Source organism: Delphinus delphis, chromosome X, assembly GCF_949987515.2.
Source record: "Delphinus delphis chromosome X, mDelDel1.2, whole genome shotgun sequence".
NCBI classification, from domain to species: domain Eukaryota; kingdom Metazoa; phylum Chordata; class Mammalia; order Artiodactyla; family Delphinidae; genus Delphinus; species Delphinus delphis.
This window is the reverse complement of record NC_082704.1, coordinates 122,354,013-122,374,052: the sequence shown is the minus strand read 5'-3', so window position 1 is coordinate 122,374,052 and position 20,040 is coordinate 122,354,013. Positions and strand designations below refer to the sequence as shown.

Genomic DNA, 20,040 nt, shown 5'->3' with positions numbered 1-20,040 from the left:
ACCACTCTTACTCATTATGCTGTAACTTATTATTTAATAATAACAGTAAATTCCCTAATTACAGTCTAAACAAGAAATAAATGGAAAGTAATATGTGATAATACAGTACGTATTTTCACCAGATGACATAATGAAGCGGTCCAAAGCTTTGGGGGTTAAACTGCTTGTGTCAGCGACTCAACTACCATGAGCAGTGTTGGAATTCTTCTAAAATTGTTAACGACTCTTGGTAAGTTTCCAAACTACAATTTTCCCTCTAATTACTTGGCAGCTGTGCTCTTGGAAAATTCAGTGCCTATTGTAACTGTGCAAAAAAAAAAAAAAAAATACGCCTTGAATCTAGATATAAAATGCAGTTAGGTTCTAGGTTCAGATAATTACGGAGAGCTTTTTTATGTAAACAGATACTTAGAGGGATATTTCAAAGTTGTGCGGGAAATGGTACAATTCTTTTTTGCCTTTTTTAAATTACGTTCTGTTTCAATGTTATGGACACTGCAGAACGTTTTATCGTTCCTGGCTGCCGCCTGCTAAATGACAGTAGTGACACTAAATTATCGTAACAACAGAAGTAACAATAAAATGCCGTAACCGTCTTTGAAGAGCTACCGTCCTCAGGAATCGATGGGTAGAATTCAGGATGGCCTGAACTCTGCAGTTCTAGGCAAAACGTTGAGTGTTGCTGCATTCTTCTTGGGGAGCTATCAGTAACTTTCAGCAAATTCTCAAATCGTAATTAACATCTATTCCCCCAAAAGTTAAGAACCGTTGATCTTGGGTACTCCACGATATTCTACTTTTTCCAGTCCCTTTTCCATCTGGTAACCATTCTTTCCGGTTTGCAGAGGACACTCTGCAAGTTAAAAACTTGCATGATTTTGACTGTTGCCTCAGCATCCTTCTCAATTTAGCATCCATCATAGACTTTGTTTTTTTTTTTTTTTTTTGGCCGCACCGTGGCATGTGGGATCTTGAGTTTCCTGATCAGGGACTGAACCCACACTCTCTGCAGTGGAAGCACGGAGTCTTCGCCGCCGGACCACCGCGGAAGTCTCTAGTACAGACTTCTCATTTCCAGGAAACGATGCCAAACACTGCCCATAGCTGCATTAAAATGAGCTATAGGACAGGGGGGGTTGAGCACCACCCTGAAGTTCCCAGATTCTGCCGTGGCTTTTCTGCTGGTTCTACGTGCAATACAGAGGTGATCTGCAGAGTCATCGCTTAAACATACCGTTACATTTGAGGGGCAAGCTGCAGAACCTCTTTCCCCAACCCTTTCCAGGTGCAAAGTCATGAGCATCTCCTTTGAAGGGCAGTATGCAGGGTCCTGGCTAATAATGCAACTTGTGTTGGGGCAGAAGCTGGTGCTGTGGACTCTTTCTGGTCTCCGATGATGGTGTCCAGTAGTACTGGCTACTTGGTATACCAGTTGAGCCATGGCTGCTGCCAGGACCCAGACTATACGTGAAGCCATCAGGGCCAGGTTCAGGGTAGCAACAGGACATTATCGCGAATATGGCAAATGTGTGCTGGAGAAAGGAAGGCTCAACAGTACTGTCTTAGTGCATATAAATATTCTGTGAATTCCTGTGATGGGAGTTTCGCCATTAATGCTATAGTATAAATCCGCTGTTATTTATTTGTGTTTGCCCATTCTGATAGATACGTACTGTCCATTTCACGGTTAGGGTCTTCAGCTACCTGTCCAGATTTTGTCGCTGCATTCAGTGGGGGTTACTACGTACTGTTCCCATGTGTTACAGGCGAAATGAAGTCATTAGGGTGGGCCCTGATCCCACAGGACTAGTGTCCTTATAAGGAGAGGAGATTAGGACACAGATACACAAGGAGGGATGACCATGTGAGGACACAGGGAGGAGACGGCCATCTACACATCAAGGAGAGAGGCCTCAGAGGGACCAGCCCTGCCCACACCTTGTTCTTAGACATTCAACCTCCAGATCGTGAGAAAATAGATTTCTGTTTTATTAAGCCACCCAGTTTGTGGTACTTTATTATGGCAACCCAAGCAGGCTAATCCACCATTTTATTGAGAACTAAAATGATAGAAACATATACATGTGTGTGTGTGTGTGTATATATATATATATATATATATATATATATATATATATACACACACACACACATATATATATACACACATATATATATAATTTTTTTTTCCTTGTGATGAGGACCCTTAGAATTACTCTCTGTTAAGAAATATTTTTAATGATATGTGTGTGAGCAGAAATCCTTTTTAAGAGACTATATAGCTCCATCAATTCAATAAAATTTATTTCGCAGTCAATAATTTTTTAAACAATTAATCAAATTTATAAATTTATGCTTTTGTTTTTGTGTCCCCATTTCTCTCAAGAGACCTAGCGGAATGGTGAAATTATATAGTCACCTTATTCAAATTCCTGTGAACCCAGACACTCCCGAATTCTCATTCCTTTCCTCCTCATTTCTCTCCTTTAAACGGTTCGTCATTTACAGAGAATATCGAACACCATTCTCTGACAGTCCCCTCGTGGGCGGCCTTCCCATAATGGCATTAACCATCGATTAAAATCTTAAAACGTGGCCTTAATGTTTCACAATATTAACAGAGTCTTTAATCCCTTCTGGAAAGTTAAATCCATATTTCTTCCTGGTGGACTGTGTGACAGCTATCGAACCAGCTCCCCAGTAGCCAGGCTCCTGGGGTTCCTCCCCGGGCATCCCTGTGGGTCCTGTCAACCCTAATAAATGAATCCCGGCTGAGAGGGATGAATCATACGACCAACTGGAAAACGGTTTTGGGTAGACGGTGACCTGTTTACACACTGTTCCCTCCCAGGGTCGATGGAGGAAGGTACTCAACACAAAGGAGTGAAATTTCAGAGTTGTGATCCGCAGTAGGATTCTGTGTATGGAGACTTTGAAGGAGAGATCACAGTTGCCCTAGAGAGAGTTTCCCTCATGCAGCGACCATTCACGTCCACCCTAAAACGTGCTGGGGTGGGAGCCCGAGGAAGGCTGGAGGCCAGAACCTGGGGCAAGGAGACGATATCCAAACCATCTATGTGACCTTGGGTAATGCCTTGAGCATCAGAGCCTTGGTTTCATCGATTTGTCTGTAAAAAGAATTATAGACACCCTACCTATGTCCTAGTGTCAGAATGAAATAAAGACGTAGGCATAAAAGTGTTAAGTCCATTATGGAACATTATACAGTGATAAAGCTGAAAGACTCCCTCCTAATAATAATTACTAAGTGATGCCTTTTTGAGAATGGAAGCGGGGTGTTCTAAATTCTGCCTTGTCCTTTACGTCTGGGATCCAGTATTATTATCGTACATTTTTCATGCATTCTCATGGTGATTGCGTTAGTCCTCCTCTGTAACTGTTAATATGCGGGCAGGCTTCCAAACTCCTCCAAATGCATGCGTTTAGGATAACCATAAATCAACAGATTTTTACTGAAATAATGAGTTCTAATTATGAATATGAAATGGATTAAAAGACAAGACATGTCTACCCAGCAGTTGACCAGATTAGTGAAAAAAATAGAACCTTATGGATACTCATTCTCATGATTTATTGCAAGGATACATAAATCTGTGCTCTAGAGTCTGAACTATATATTTTGCACTTGATTTATAAAACCTGCTAATAAATCCAGTTCGGCTTCTCATTGAGAAATCATTATTCTAAGCGTCAACTCCAGCTAAGTACGGGGACTTATAAGCCTGGAAGATACATGCACAAAAGGAACCCCAGGGTTTGAAACTGGACCCATGAATCTTGAAAAAAAAAAACAATAAACTTTTTTAAACAAATCCTTACCTTACAGTTGGGATATAAGCGAAAGATTCAGAAACCATGACCTTAAATATATACAACGATGGCCAGCATAAGCCATCCCCTAATCTGAACTGAACACGGGAGAATTTCCGAGTGGCAAGTATTAGGAATCACAGCGGGAGAAGTATTATTTTAAATGAACGTTTAAAGAGATGTCTACTTGCAGGAGTCAGTAGGGGGGTCGATGCTGTTTTGACCCCTTGCCCACATCTTCACAGGGCAGATGGAGATCTCTTCTAGCCGTTGGAACTGGGTGCTATTAACAGGTCACAGCTGCTCTCCTCTGTAGAGCACTGCCCTTGGTGGAGAATAAGTTGCCCTGCCTGGAAAGTTGCCCCCTACCTACCCACCCTGAAGACCCCACAGCCAAAGACCTCCTGGCGTGGGGGCTACAAACGGTGGTCCTTCTCGCTTCAAAGCCGGATGGTACAATCTGTGCTCCAGGGGCCCTGCCCCCATGACATCAGACGAAGGCTCTATCTTACCAGAGGCTGCTCCATTCTCTTTTCTCTGCACCTTCCTTGCTGGTTTTTCCCTCAGTGAATCAATGGCACTCAAATTCCTGTCTCAGGTTCTTCTTCTAGGGAACCCAACCAAAGACTCCAGCTATTTCCAATGATTCTTTACACGCGTACTGCCATTCCAGTTCACCTGGATAACCAACACCCATTTAAGATAAGCGGGATCACCTTTCAAGTTGCAACAAATTCTTTCTTTTCTAGTGAAGCTCCTCGGTCAGAGTCTCAGCATCTGAACGTATCAAAAGGATCTTCTTGTTTTCCCATTTTGCGATTGCTCATACAAAATTCAGACGTGACTGTAAGTGCGATTATTATCCTAAAAAGGGATATTGATGTTTCATTTGGTTTCAGTAAATGAAGCGAAGTCTTGGTCATTTGAGCTTTACGTATCGGTGTCTGTTTTTTTTTTTTTTTTGCGGTACGCGGGCCTCTCACTGTTGTGGCCTCTCCCGTTGCAGAGCCCAGGCTCCGGATGCACAGGCTCAGCGGCCATGGCTCACGGGCCCAGCCGCTCCGCGGCATGTGGGACCCTCCCGGACCGGGGCACGAACCCGTGTCCCCTGCATCGGCAGGCGGACTCTCAACCACTGCGCCACCAGGGAAGCCCTCAGTGTCTGTTTTAAGAAGGGTGAAGACATCTCCACCTGAAGAAGAGGCTGCAATGCGACACGGGCTTTCTGACTGCCAAAGCCCCTGTTCCCCATCACAACTTGGAAGCATCATTAAGAAAGTACATTAAGAGCACAAGACGTTCTGAAATGAGCGCACAGCACTTTGGTCGCTAGCAAAACATTTCCCGTTACTTGGCCAGTGATGATGAATGTAGCTGTGGATGAGGATGCTAACAATGGGGCTTAAAATATTCACGACATCAACAACGTTCCATACAGGAGCTACTTAAACAGATCCAAGGCTACTGGTGACTCTCTTTGGCGATGAACTTAGGGGCATCTAACGTTTTTCCTTTGCAACATCTGTATCCCTAGCAAGAGAAACAAGATCTACAGAGCACCTTCTGTCATCCTCTTTTGGCTCTGAGGTGCACGTGCACCTATTATACAGAGATTTGCTTCCGTACATATAAGAGCAGGAATGGATGTTGAATCTACAGGGTGAGGATGAATCTTGAAGGCTAAGTTCAACATGGCGGATTTCTGTGGACATCTGTATCCTCTTGAGGCGCCGTCTTGCTCTTGGGGAGAAGTGGAAACCAGTGGTGACTTCTGACAGCACATGCTGGCTGGGGGAGGATCTCTGGACCACACTGCCTAGAATCAAAACACTGCTTGCACTCAGCACTTCTTACTTGGTACGGATGCCTCTCTGGGCATCGGTGCTCACTGTAAAAACGGGTGTTAAGAGTAACTTCTGGCTCATGGCTGTTGTAAAGATTAAATTGTGAAGTTAGCAAATGTAGCATACTTAGAAAGCTACGTGATGTGAAACACTCTAAATTCTGTGCAAAAATAGTAATCAGTATACTAATTATTATATATACATTATTGTGTACTATATTCTATATACATGTATACTTATACATATTATATGTAATTATACCTTATATATTATAATTATAAACATACTATGTAATTATAAATTATATAGCATGTTATATATTGTAACTATACATTATATGTAACATAATATATAATTACAATATAATTATCAATTTGTTAATATACAATATAAAATATATACAATATAGTAACATAATATATGAAATATAAAATAATATAAAGTATATAATAAATGTACGTATATAAAAAGAGGCAAAGAAGAGATATATAGACATATGTGTACCTGTGTGTTGTATGTATATAAACAGTACATGCAGTTAACAAGTCTCTTGCATTCTTCATTTTCAAACAATAATGACCTGACAAGGGCCTGTATGAGCTGGTACCATTTCTAGGCTCCTTGTCACAGGACATCTGTGTTCTCCTCTCACACATACTCCCTGAAACATCCAATTTTATACTCCTTTACACTGTATGAAGCATTAGATATGTTCATCACTCCACTGTCAAGATTACTCTACTCAGAGAAAGGAAGAGAAAGTCCAGACTAGAACATCTGATCGTGGGAAAGAAGTGACTTAGTAAGAATAGAAAGACACCATGGACAAGGATGTAGGTTTGTTAAATTCATGGATAATGGATACTTACACTCCTGTAACTGATGCTAGGAATGAAATCAGTGCAACTCAACTGCCACGACCGAATCTCTTTATCTAAGTACATGAGCATATGCCCACGTGTCTGAACATATGTCCAAGATTCCCAGGGGCCTTAGTCCTTAAAAAAAAAACTTTACATTTTCAAATGGGAAGATCTCTACTATTTATTGCTTGATAGAGTGTTTGCTGATATATAAAAATGATATTTAAACAGAAAAAAACCATGAAATGAATGAAAGAGGAAAATAGGGAATTATTAATTGGATATTTCTCATTGCAGTTGAAACTTAGGAGAAACTATGTCACACGAGGAAAATAATGCATGCAATTTTCCTCCTGTCCTAAAAATATGGTTTTGAAAAGATAACTTGAGCTGTTTGATATTTCTGGAATGTAGCCTTGTATGTGCAGGGAGGGGGTGAAAAGAGTTCTGAAGTGGGTGGAGGAAAGAATGGTGTGATCAGTTTTGCCATAACTCCTTCATGCCTTATTTACTTATTTATTTATTTGGTTGCACCGGGTCTTAGTGACGGCAGTCAGGCTCCTTAGTTGTGGCTCACCAGCTCCTTGGTTGTGGCATGTGGGCTCCTTAGTTGCAGCTGGCGGGCTCCTTAGTTGTGACATGCGAACTCTTAGTTGTGGCATGCATATGGGATCTAGTTCCCTAACCAGGGATCGAACCCAGGCCCCCTGCATTGGGAGCACGGAGTCTTAAACACTGTGCCACCAGGAAGTCCCTCATGCCTTCTTTATGTTGGTTTTTAAAACATAATAGCACATTAGAGAAGTACTGTATTTTGAAGTCCCCTGTGTACCTGCCCTCAATTTCATTTCCCTTCTTCTCTTCCCAGCAAACTCAATTTGGTTTTCACAGTGTCCTGGATCCCTGAATTGTCTTATCATTCTAATACATTATGTGTCTACCTTTCTATCAGTATTTATCTATTCATTTTTGTTTCTTTCTTTCCTTCCATGTATCTATCCACCTACCATCTATCTAATCTATCATCTATTTATATCTATCTATCCATCCATCCATCTCTCCTTCCTTCTTTCCTTCCTTCCTCTCTTCCATATATCTACCCATCTATCTGTCATCTATCTCAATCATCTATCTCATCTATCATCTAGTTCTTTTTTTTTTTGCGCTACGCGGGCCTCTCACTGCCGTGGCCTCTCTCGTTGCAGAGCACAGGCTCCGGACGCACAGGCTCAGCTGCCATGGCTCACAGGCCCAGCCGCCCCGCGGCATGTGGGATCCTCCCGGACCGGGGCACAAACCCGCATCCCCTGCACCGGCAGGCGGACTCTCAACCACTTCGCCACCAGGGAAGCCCCTATCGTCTAGTTCTATCTATCTGATCTACCTACCTACCTACATCTATCCATCCATCATGTACATGTCTATCCAACCACCTTCCTTCCTTCCTTCTCTTTTCTTTCTTCCTGTTTCTCTCCTTCCCTATATCTATCCATCTACCTGTCATCTATCTATCATCTATCTCAATCATCTATCTCATCTCTCATCTATATGTCTCAACATACCTACCTACATCTATCCATCATCTATCTATCTACCACCTATCTATTCATTTTTAAAACGTAAGCAAATGGTATCATGCTGAAGGTCACTTCTTTTATTCATCATTCAACTTGAGACTCATTAAACTGATACCTATAACTACAGTTTATTTATTTTACTTATAATTATTCCATCGTGGGTAGTTTCTAATTTTTCATTATGACGAGCAAGTTACTGTGAACATTCTTGTCCATACTCTGTGCACATGACCTGAGCTTCTGTGGAGTAGACAGCTGGCTGGAGAGCTGAGTGCATCTTCAACTCAACTGATGCTTCGAGAAGTCTTCCCAAAGTGGTTTGGTCAGTCCACACGCCCTGTAACAGTATGGAGATCCATTTCTGCTTCACGATTTCCTCGGTGCTTGAGACTATCTGACTTAAATTTCTGCCCAACTTGAGGGAGTCTTATTCATGTTTTAACTTGAGTTTCCCTGTCCATAGTAATGCACATGGAATGTTCCTGCCATTCAGGTTTTTGTCTTCTGAGTGCTATGCATTTCCTGTTTTCTGTGGAGGTTTTTTCCCTCTTCTTTTTGATCTGTCGTTATCTGTGCGTGCGTGTACTTTTATAAACTCTTACAAACACGTATATTAATTTACTGTCATTTTAAGCTTTAGGTATGTGAAGACTGTCGTCAGCATTAGAATGCAAGTTTCACCAGATTATTATGGATTTTTAGCGGGATGTTTTTAGGATGATGTGATGTCCCTAGCCTCTATTCCCTGCTTTGGTCTTCAAGTCAATTGTGTGTCACAGACATGTAATATACGTATATTCTTATATATATGAGTGTATTATAATATATCCTTGACAGTCATCATAAACATTTGGGGTGAACAGTCTTCACAGATTCTTGGCTTTTCTCTTTGTTGATGGTAGATTTTATTTTTAGATCTATGAATCATCTGCATATTCAAATTAACCAATTAAAATACTTGGTTCTTTCTGTGTCTTAAGTTCAGGAAAGACTATCCCTTCACGATGCCGTTAAACTCTAGCTGTTTCGTATCTTTCCTAAATAGCACGCCTAGTAAGGCTTTTCCTATGACATGAGGACAAAAATGGGACGACCGTTTAAGAAGATGCCGACATTAAGAGCACGTTATGCCGTTGCTCTGGACTGAGCGCATGTGGCTATTACTGGAAGCAACTGCTCCAGAAACACCAAGCTCACCATGATCACATTACACAGATAGATCAGGGTATGTTTCCAAAGTACTTTTAAATCGTTTTTATTTGTTATTACCCTGTGCCCTAGTTTTTTTAATTGGAAAGCATTCCCTCTCAGTACTGAATTCCTCATCAAATCCCCAGACTACACTGTGACATCCATCCCCACCTTTTTTTTTTTTTTTTTTACAGGAAGTAGACACCATTTGAAGGAGGAATGTGTGCATCTTAATTACGTTGTTCATCTTTGCACAACTAGGAACCCATCACTGGATTTTAGAAAAATAAATTCTCCCCAACCTTGTTCTAAAGGTTTCTAAATTGGGGTTATTGTAGTCTATAATTCTATGCCTTGTGAAACAAGCTTTACAAAATTCCCTTGGCTAACCTTGAGTAATAAGACAGTCACAAAAGGACACAGTGGTATGATTCCATTTACACGAGGTGCCAAAAGTAGTCAAAATCATAGAGGCAGAAAGTAGAACGGTGGGTGCCGGGGCCTGGGAGGGAGAATGGGGAGGTAGTGTTTCATGGGGCCCGAGTTTCAGTTGAGTGAGATGAGAGTTCTGGAGACGGATGGTGGGGATGCTTGCACAACAGTGGGAACGTACTTAACGCCACCGAACCGTACACTTCAAAACAGTTACAATGGTTAACTTGTATGTTAGGTGTATTTTACCGCAATTTGAAATATTTTAACTCCCTTTAAAACTGATCAGCGCATTCTCATTGTACAAAGATAGCATAGGTGAGCAAAAGAAGAAATGATATCGCCTGAAGAAGTGATTTCCATTGGTCATTCCAGCATCCTCATGGTTTATGTTGGTCAAGTTTGTACGGGTCACACACAAAGAAGCAGGCCCTCGCTAAGATATTTTCCAAGAGCGTTTTCCTTACTGAAATATATTGCCCTGTAACACTGTGAACACTTAAGGTGTACAACATGTTCTTTTGATATATTTCTGTACTGTAATATGGTCGCCATTGTAACAATAGTTAGCACCTTCATCACATCCCATAATGATCATGTCTTTTCAAGATATTTTCTATGGAATAGTTACAGTGCTGCTATTTCAAGAAGTACAGACCAGGTAATGGGAATCGAGTCATTTGTGTGCTAATTTCTAAAAGCAGGAGTTGGAGAAAAGATAGGCATCATAGCGATGGTTACACCTGGCCAGAATCTTAGAGCTCTTCCGGTCCAATTTCAAACTCCTGGGTGTGGAGTAGAGGGGAAAACAGGTTAACAACCATACGAAGATCGCTGGTGGGTGAAGAGGCTGGAGATCCGGATCTTCCGACCTTGGGGTTAAAACTTGCTCCACCTTCAACGTCCAGAAACCAGTGATGCGTCTTCTGCCATGACCTTTACTGATCTCCCGTCTCCTGGCACTTTGATGAGATGACACTGGACATCTCGTCCATTATTTTTCTCTATAACATCAATTTTGAGGTTCTGCAGGGCAACTGTTTCCTGACCTACTTTTTCTTTTCTTTGATACTCAATACTTAATTTGACGATGTCGACTGTCTCACACATGAGGATGATTTCTGCAAGAAAAGTTTGGGCGTGCTTTGCTTGGGGCTTCCAAAAAATGCACAGGAGTGTCTGTGATATAAGATGTACCTGTTCAGCACTCTTTAAAACCTGCTACTCGGTAGAGGATCATCAATGCAAATCAGGGAAAGTCTAGCGTTCACACTGGAAACCTGGCCACACATCTTTTATCCTTGAAACTCCTTCTGAGGATTACGTGGTATTGTATATTGCTTGTTGTTTTTCTCTAAATCCTGTCTTGTCGAGGGCAATGTCAAGAAGACAGTGCACGGGGCTGCTTGGACACCATGCCCGTGCCAGCTGATCCCACAAATCATGTGCCTTTTATGAACATCTCAGACAAAAGATGATTCTGTCCTCATTGAGTTTAATCAAATCGGTTCCCACCCCAAAGCTCCCAATGGAAAAGCACTTAGAATGATAGTTGGGAGGCGGGGAGGCGGCTGAATCACACAAGGTAACGCAAGTGAAATGATTCCATAAGCTTTAACGCATGGCTTTCAGTGACTGTGATTATGGATGCTATCATTACAATTAAAATCACTACTAATGACATATTTTAGACCATTTTTGATACTTTAAAAATAGGTCTTAGCAAACTACAACCAGTGTGCCAAATCTGGCCAGCTGCTTGTATCTGTGTGTTTTAAGGGTTGGTGAGTTAAGAATGGTCTGAACATTTCCAAATGGTTACTTTTTTTTTTTTTTTTTTTGCAGTATGTGGGTCTCACACTGTCGTGGCCTCTCCCATTGTGGAGCACAGGCTCCGGACGCGCAGGCTCAGCGGCCATGGCTCACAGGCCCAGCCGCTCCGCGGCATGTGGGATCCTCCCGGACCGGGGCACGAACCTGTGTCCCCTGCATCGGCAGGCGGACTCTCAACCACTGCGCCACCAGGGAAGCCCCAATGGTTACATTTTAAATGGTTGTATATATGCCTGTGTTAATTGCCTCAACTTTGCATCTTGGTTCACCAAGTTGAATGTCTAAAATATTTACTTTTAAAATATTTAGGATTTTAAAATACTAAAATATTTACTTTAAGAAGAAGTTTGCAGAACACTGCCTTACATTTATACATATTTAATTCAAAATGGGCATCAAAGGATATTCTACAGAACCTGCAAGGAGCGGGATGAATATTACACCCAGGTCAAATATTATTTTGAGGGCTTCCCTGGTGGCGCAGTGGTTGAGAGTCCGCCTGCCGATGCAGGGGACACGGGTTCGTGCCCCGGTCCGGGAAGATCCCACATGCCGCGGAGCGGCTGGGCCCGTGAGCCATGGCCGCTGAGCCTGCGTGTCTGGAGCCTGTGCTCCGCAGCGGGAGAGGCCACAAGGGTGAGAGGCCCGCGTACCGCCAAAAAAAATAAAAATAAAAAAATAAAATAAAGTATTATTTTGAGCGTTTGTACAGTAGGGCCCATGTCATTGAAGGATTACAAAAGAAATCCCCAAATATGTGAATGTGCTTTTTCTCTAGAGTCTATAAAACACATTTTGTAACTTAAAGAGTTTCACTTGTGTTCTGCTCCAGAGATAATTTCTCAAATAATTACTAGTAAAGTGGTTTAGCTGCAGAGAAGTTAATCTTCTGGAGAAAACCATTTGTCATTCTCCTAATACTATTTACACAATTCTTATTAAGGTATCAGCCTAATAACTTTCCCTTTTTTTTTTTTTTGCCTCTAAGCATTTACTTAATTTATTTTTTTGCATTCAGAATCTTTATTTAAAAAATATGGAACGCTTCACGAATTTGTGTGTCATCCTTGCGCAGGGGCCATGCTAATCTCCTCTGTATCGTTCCAATTTTAGCACATGCACTGCCGAAGTGAGCACCTAATAACTTTCTAAACAGGGTGACGGGTAACGGGAGGACGATTTCTAATCACTCGGGAGCCGTTTGCGTCCCCTGTGCGCTTTAAAGCACAGCTACGCATTCCTCAGAGTGCTTGCCGAGAAAGTTCCGGCTATTTCGGGGGCTCTGATTTTCAAACATTCACAGATGTCTGTTGCCGAAACATCTTCCCTCACCCAACACTTTAACCCCCTGAGAGAGTGTGCACAGACAATCATGAAAGGGTTTAAGCAAGACATCATTTCTAGAAAAGACACATATGTTTGGCTTCTAGGTAACACATGTGGCCAGTCTGAACTGAAATCTGTACGAACAGAGACTCCATGAAGGTTCATCACCCACAAAATTCTTTACTCCTTTGTACAGAACTGCTGCTTTACTGAACGTTAACAGCATTTTGATCTGAACTGATAATTGTTTCTATAGCGGTTGTTTATTCCAGGCACACTATGTCTTAGCACTGTGCTCTACATGCAGACATAACAACAACAACAAAACACCCCCACAAACAACCCAATCAAAATATGGGCAGAAGACCTAAATAGACATTTCTCCAAAGAAGAGATACAGATGGCCAAGAAGCACATGAAAGATGCTCAACATCGCTAATTATTAGAGAAACGCAAATCAAAACTACAATGAGGTAGCACCTCACACTGGTCAGAATGGCCATCGTTAAAAAGTCTACAAATAACAAATGCTGGAGAGGGTGGGGAGAAAAGGGAGCCCTCTTGCACTGTTGGTGGGAATGTAAGTTGGTGCAGCCACTATGGAGAACAGCATGGAGGTTCCTTAAAAAAAGTAAAAATAGAGCTACCATATGATCCAGCAATCCCACTCCTGGGCATATATCTGGAGAAAACCATGATTCAGAAAGATCCATGCGCCCCTATATTCACAGCAGCACTATTCACAATAGCCGAAACATGGAAGCAACCTAAATGTCCATCAACAGATGAATGGATATAGAAGATGTGGTACATACATAGAATGGAATATTACTCAGCCATAAAAAATGAAATATTGCCATTTGCAACAACATGGATGGACCTAGAGATGATCATACTAAGTGAAGCAAGTCAGAAAGAGAAAGACAAATGCCATAGGATATCACTTATATGTGGAAGCGAAAATAGGACACAAATGAACATATCTATGAAACAGAAACAGAATCACAGACAGAGAGAACAGACTTCTGGTTGCCAAGGGGGTTGTGGGGTAGGGGAGGGAAGGACTGGGAGTTTGGGGTTAGTAGATGCAAACTATTCCATATACAATGGATAAGCAACAAGGTCCTACCGTAGAGCACAGGGAACTATATTCATTATCCTGTGATAAACCCTAATGGAAAAGGATATGAAAAAGAATATATATGTATATAACTGAGTCACTTTGCTTTACAGCAGTAATTAACACAACATTGTAAATCAACTATACTTCAATGAAAAAAAAAGAAATGTAAATGCAGACATGTAATTTCAGGGCTCACAGGAACCCCTATGATATAATGAGCGTCGTGTAATAGGAAGAGGTCCGCGTGAGAAGACCGAATTCTGTTTATCCATTACTATCTGTGCCCCTATATGAGTCTGCTCATCTGTAAAGGAGAAAGTAAGAAAGAGGTGATGGTGGTACTAAAATACCACGTAGTTTAAAGCCTAGACAAGTGCTGGAGGAATAAAAGGCACCGATGTATATAGGAAAGCCTTAAAGCTGGAGAAGGAGAAAGTGAAGGAGGTCTGAAAACCTACACAGAAGGGTGTGTCGGGAAGTGCAGCCCAGCTCAGCTCAGATGACACAGTCCAAACCACCCCGATGGGGACTGGACGCTCAGACGGTGAATCTGACGTGTCAGCCTGACGGGGCCACAGGTGCCCAGACAGCTGCTTAGACATTAACTCTGGCTGTGTCTGGGCAGGTGTTTCTGGAAGAGGTTAGCATGGGAATCAGTGGATGAGGCACAGCAGACGCCCTGACCCTAGTGTGGGTGGGTGTCACCCAATCCCTGGAGAGTCTGCGTGGAACCAAAGGCAGAGGAAGGTTGACTTTGCTCTCTTCCCAACTGCGTGAGCCGGGACGTCCGTCTTCTCCTGCACTGGGAGTTACAGCAACCATGTTCCTGGTTCTCTGGCCCTGGGGCACACCCATCTCTGGCTTCTGTCTAACCAAGTCACTGTCACTTCCCCAAAGATGCCCCGTGCTTCGTCACCTCCAGCCCCACCACTCCACTTTTAATCCCTGCATCAACTCCCCTATATATTCTGCCTCACCTTATGAAATCTCAAGGCTCCCCCATCCTTCAGAAAACCAGAAGTCCCATCCTGAAACGAAAGCTGTCCCCCTTCAAAGCATAAGAGGTCAGTCACCCATCCAAATCTTCATAAACACTGTTAAAGTAATGAGCTCAGGGCTTTTGTATGCAACACCCAACACAGGATTTGAACTTTTACCTGCATCGTCCTTGAGCCTTTTAGTGTGTGTTCATCTCATCCTCGTGTGCTCCTTGCAGGTTCCTGCGTGGCAGGGTCCCTGGGTTCTGCTTCCTTGTACACCCCACCCTCTGCAAAGCCTTCCGCAGCTGAAAGGTACACAGTACGTGCCTGTCAACGGGCTGATTCATGTTGTGATGGATAAGACCCATTCCCTGGTAACCATTTAAGGGCGCTGAATCTCTCCTACTGTTAGCAGCCATTCAATAATAATACCCAATCAGCAGAGATCAGAATCTCACCCCTGGTATAAACATTTCTCTAAACGGCACTGTTTCTAGGTCTGCATGGCAGGCTCCTTAAGACAGGACCACCCAAAACTCAAGGGCACACAACGTGTGCCCTGAGTGTTAATTTTGTTTCGCTGCCGTGCTTTTCAGTAAAGCCTGTATTCTCACGTCTTGCTACTGCTGCAGGGCCCGAGAAATACCTCCCTTGGATGGGACGGCGATTTCCATGTTAGGCTGGGGCAACTGAACCGAGGGCAAGGTCATGGCCTGAACGCACTGTCTCATAAGAATTACAGAGTGGCTGTCAGCCTGGGCCTCCCACGTGTGAGAGGTGGTACTGAGCCACGGGGACCCACTTGGAGTTCCACAGACAGGGCATCCCCTCTCTTCCTACTCTGCTTGCGTACCTGCATCTCCATCCATTGGGAGCATCCCCCATGCACCTGTGCCCTTGTCCACCAGGCGTGAACTCAGATGCACCTGCTCCACGGATTCTGAGACAGGGCTGGGGAATGTCATACAGATTAATCCAATAGAAAAGGCTTATATATTGCAGGTTGTCACCCCTCCTGAGGCTTTTTAACGCCACTGGTTCCCCGTCATTTTCTTGTCGCTGTTGCTGCTTCCTTTTCAGTAACATTCACTTTTTGGAAGAGACCCACACACCTCTGTACCGGGTGGTGCACGTGGCAACGTATGTCATCATTTTACTTACACCCACCAGCCCTAATTTCGGGAGCCCCTTAGCAGCCTGCTTCATCCTTAAGCCGTATGCGATGTGACCAACTCTGCATTCCCTCTGTATTTATCAACCTATTTTACTTTTAACAATTTTAATCTTTAAACATGGCTGATTAGCCTTTTAAGATAATGGTGGATGTAATGGTGTGTAACTGAACATAAAGGTTAGAATATTTCCTTTCCAGTCCTCCCACCCACCCCCCCACCCACCGGCCCCCAGGCTCCTTCTGGATGCATCAGTTATTCGGTAAGATTTCTTTTAGCTTCCGGCTTCCAAAGAAATGCCTATGGAAAGCAGAAATGGTGCCTGAGCAGAAACATCTAAAAAATTATTTTGGCATCTCACTAAATACCTAGAAATTGGGTCTAATCTAAAAATAATTCGGTCATAGTTTTTCTTTCTATCCTTTTGAGACCCCATCATTCTATAATCTTGAAGCCATGCTCACCAATAACAAAAGGAGTATTCTTTTTGGTGCCATTGTTCGGTCTGCTGAAATCATCCGTTTATTCAATCCATGTCTCAGGAATTACGCAGTGGTGGAAAGCAGCTACGATTTGGAGGCATGGTGTCTATTAAAAATTAAGCAAGCGTTCGCCCCTCTTGGTCACCAGTGACCTTTTTGTATCTAATCTTTTTCTTGGCACCTGTTAGCAGAGCAGACTCTCTTCACTTAACCACTCAAGGCTTTCCAGAAAAACCAGCTTGCCGTGGCCAAACTTCAATAGAACCCAGGCTGCTAGGAAAGCCCAGGGAGATCTGGGCTTCGTGCATTTCGGGCAAAGCTCTTACAGTGCACAGGTGCACACAAAGATGCTCCAAAGGGGGGCTTTCCTGAAGCTTGAAACTAACAACAAGCTCAGGAAAATTAACTGGTCACTCGACATTTAAGAAGAGATCTCGTGCAGATACCGATCTGTCAGCTGGTCTCCTTCAGAAAGTTATTGATCCAGCAGTTGTTTATTGATTTTTACACCACCCTGCTCTTAAAAAAAAAACCTGCAACTAACTTACTTTATCTCATATGCGAATAATACAATTGTAAGAAGAAGCAGGATGCTTCCCAGAATTCAAATCCTTCACATTTGTCTTAGCGTTTCTTTGCTTTACAGTTGTGAAGGAAGCCTAGCTTACCTAGGAGAGGGGTCTGCACGTAGGGCTGCAGCCTCCCTCTGCCGTAGGTTTGGGATATGTACCACATGCAACAGACACAGAATTATGAAAACGGAACCCTGGGCTGTCAAACTGCATCACATCCATGGTGCTCTTGTACGTGCCTTACGAGTAATGCCTCTTCTTACCTTTCTCTGCTGCGCACAGAATTCTTATGTGGGATTCCCCACAAATACAAGTCTCAAGGGACTACAGGAAGTGGCAGTCTTTCCCAGAGGCAATCTGGAGTACTCCAATAGTGGTGCAGTTGCACTGGGTGGAGCTACCAACCTCAAGCCCCTGAACACATCTGCCCCAAGGCCAAGGGCCTCCCGTGGTCCTCTGTCCTCAAAACTGTGGCAGCCCATTGCCCCTGGAAACCCTGTTGGTGTCCAGACTTCACAACGGGGGGGTCTGCCTACTCTGGGGATCTTCTCCTGTTGGGAGGAGACGAATGGTCTGGTGAGCATGGAAGGTTTCCAACCGTCTCCACCAAGAGGAGCAAACACTAATAGGCACGTGCGCGTGAGAAGGCGTTCACCGAGACCGGCACGCGCGCATCCGAAGGGGCCCTCCTAGGCCGCAGAGCAAGATGCCTGATGAGATTTAAGAGAGTCCAGGAGGAGGCAGGGGTGACGGGATGCTGGGGAGGGTGGGAGTCCCCCGCCGTAATCAGAAATGTGCGAATGACACTTAAGCCCATGAAGGGTCCAGGGATCAAAGGGGCGACAGAAGCAAGGCCCGCGAGCAGGATTTGGGGTGCCAGATGTTTCCATCCAGCTTCAGGGCGGGGAGAAGTGGGGAGGGCACCCAACCCTACAGCCTTTTACGAACGCTAACGAACCTCAGTGGCACGGAGGACGAAGGGCTTCGGTAGCATCCCCCATCTTCCTCTTTAAAGGGGAGGACTGAGGACCACACAGCTCATCATCTCTGAAAGAGAAAGGAATTCCACGTTCAAGGTGTAAATCAAAACCCCTTTAATCCCATTCATTCGCTCCTCTATGCAGAGGACCCTAGCTCTGGAAGCATTTTCACAGCCACTCCCCCCAAGCCCCCGCCCGGCACAGAGCAGACAGCGCACCATCGTTGCACGTCCGATCCCTACTGATGGGGGGGGCGTGGTTTACGGAGCACGTGCGTAAATGCGCGAATAGCAGCGCATCTTCCAGGGATGCGCAGACACAGAAGGCCGCGCCCGGGAGCAGAGGCGCCTGGGCTTCAAGGATCACGTTTGGCGAAGTGATGTGCTGTGCTGTCCGGCGTTTGAAGGATCCTGAACCGCTTTACTTTCAAGGCAGAGGAGAGCGTGCAGCTTTCCAGGCCTCCCTGCGAGCAGGGGGATCCTCGGGCTTTCAGACCTCTTCCTCCTTTTCCTGGCCAAGAACGCCCCGTGGGATCCTTTGAACGCCCTGCCGGTTGCAAAGTGCCCTCGTTTTCATGGATGCCCTTGAATGAGCCCATTCACGGAAGCTTTCCCACAGCCCGGAAAGCCATCTGGGCGCGCCCGCTCGGGTTTCGCGCGTCTTGGTGCCAGAAAGAGAAGAGGCACAGGCCTCTGCTTGGCTCCTGAAAGCATTCCTGGGCTGGTGCGTCATGGGTGTGAGAAACCGCCTGAGAGGCTCGGAGGGAAGACTGTCCCCCCGAAACAGTCCCCGAACCCACTCTGAAACGAACCTTCTTGGAAGAACCTTACAGGATGGGGAAAGCAAGTCTTTCAGAGACTTAACACTGTTTATCAAAGTGGTGTTTATAAACAAGGGAAATGAACGGCAACTTGTCAACACCCTATTTCTTCTGCAATTTTGTGTCCCAAAATATTGATGGAAGGGGTAGGGCTTTGCTTGCATAAACAAGGCCACCTAGTAGAAAATGTAACGCCTAGACTCTTCCCGAATTATCTCTGTGTTTATAAAGTCATGGGGGACAGACGGGGGGGTGGGGGTGAAGGGAGCCTGGCATTTAAAGCTTATTGTCACCATTAGGAGGGAAAACAGGTTATTCATTCTTTCATTCATACAAATGTAAGGTGTCTGGCTGTGCTTAGCAGCTAAGGGGGAACCCAGCAGTAACTGGGCACCCCTCCCCAGGGGACTTTGACAATGTCTAGAGACAGTTTCCACTGTCTGAACGGGAAGGTGGTCACTGGCTTCTAGGGAGTGGAGGCCAGGGACGCTGCTGAACATCTTACAGTGCCCAGGACAGCCCCCCAAGGAAACTGGCATCCGACCCGAAAAGTCAGTAGTGCCGAGGTGGAGACACCCTGACGCTGAGTAAGGAGGAAACAGCCATCTCAGCCTTTAGGAGTCACTTTGGCAGGTGTCTTCGTGATATCAAAACTCAGTTTTTCCTGTCTGGTGAGAACTGTGTGCACCATGCAAAGGAAGGATTATCCAAATATCCCTCATATGCAGATCAGAGATGCAACAGGTATGTTTCAGTGGCTAAAATGTGGCTAAGTATGCAAGGTTAGAGAAACTGCATTTTCCACCTTAATCCTATCTGGATCCCACCCCCTGCCCCCCCAGGGCAGAGCCAGGTGGACCAAAACCCAAGCCCCTGAGACTAACGCATGTTTTGTCTTTGTTATTCTGTTTGCTCCATCCGACCAAACTCCCTGTCTTCCTGTCATGTTCCTGTGGTTTGCAGGGTACAAATATCCCCTGCTTGTTCTCGTGGTTGCTTTTGGTGTAATGTCTT

At 44.2% G+C, this 20,040-nt stretch overlaps 1 long non-coding RNA gene and 1 other non-coding gene across 2 annotated transcripts in view; both read right to left on the bottom strand.

Moving 5' to 3' along the window:
• Positions 1 to 20,040, bottom strand: part of LOC132417895 (uncharacterized) — a 481,389-nt gene that overhangs the window by 10,703 nt on the left and 450,646 nt on the right. The window contains exons 5-6 of the long non-coding RNA XR_009517952.1: positions 18,185 to 18,273; positions 15,178 to 15,305 (exon numbers count right to left, since the gene is read on the bottom strand). This is a non-coding gene — a long non-coding RNA (uncharacterized lncRNA). The remainder of the gene's footprint in view (positions 1 to 15,177; positions 15,306 to 18,184; positions 18,274 to 20,040) is intronic.
• LOC132419115 (U6 spliceosomal RNA) lies at positions 12,602 to 12,706 on the bottom strand. The gene has a single exon (XR_009518123.1). It is a non-coding gene; the product is annotated as a U6 spliceosomal RNA (small nuclear RNA).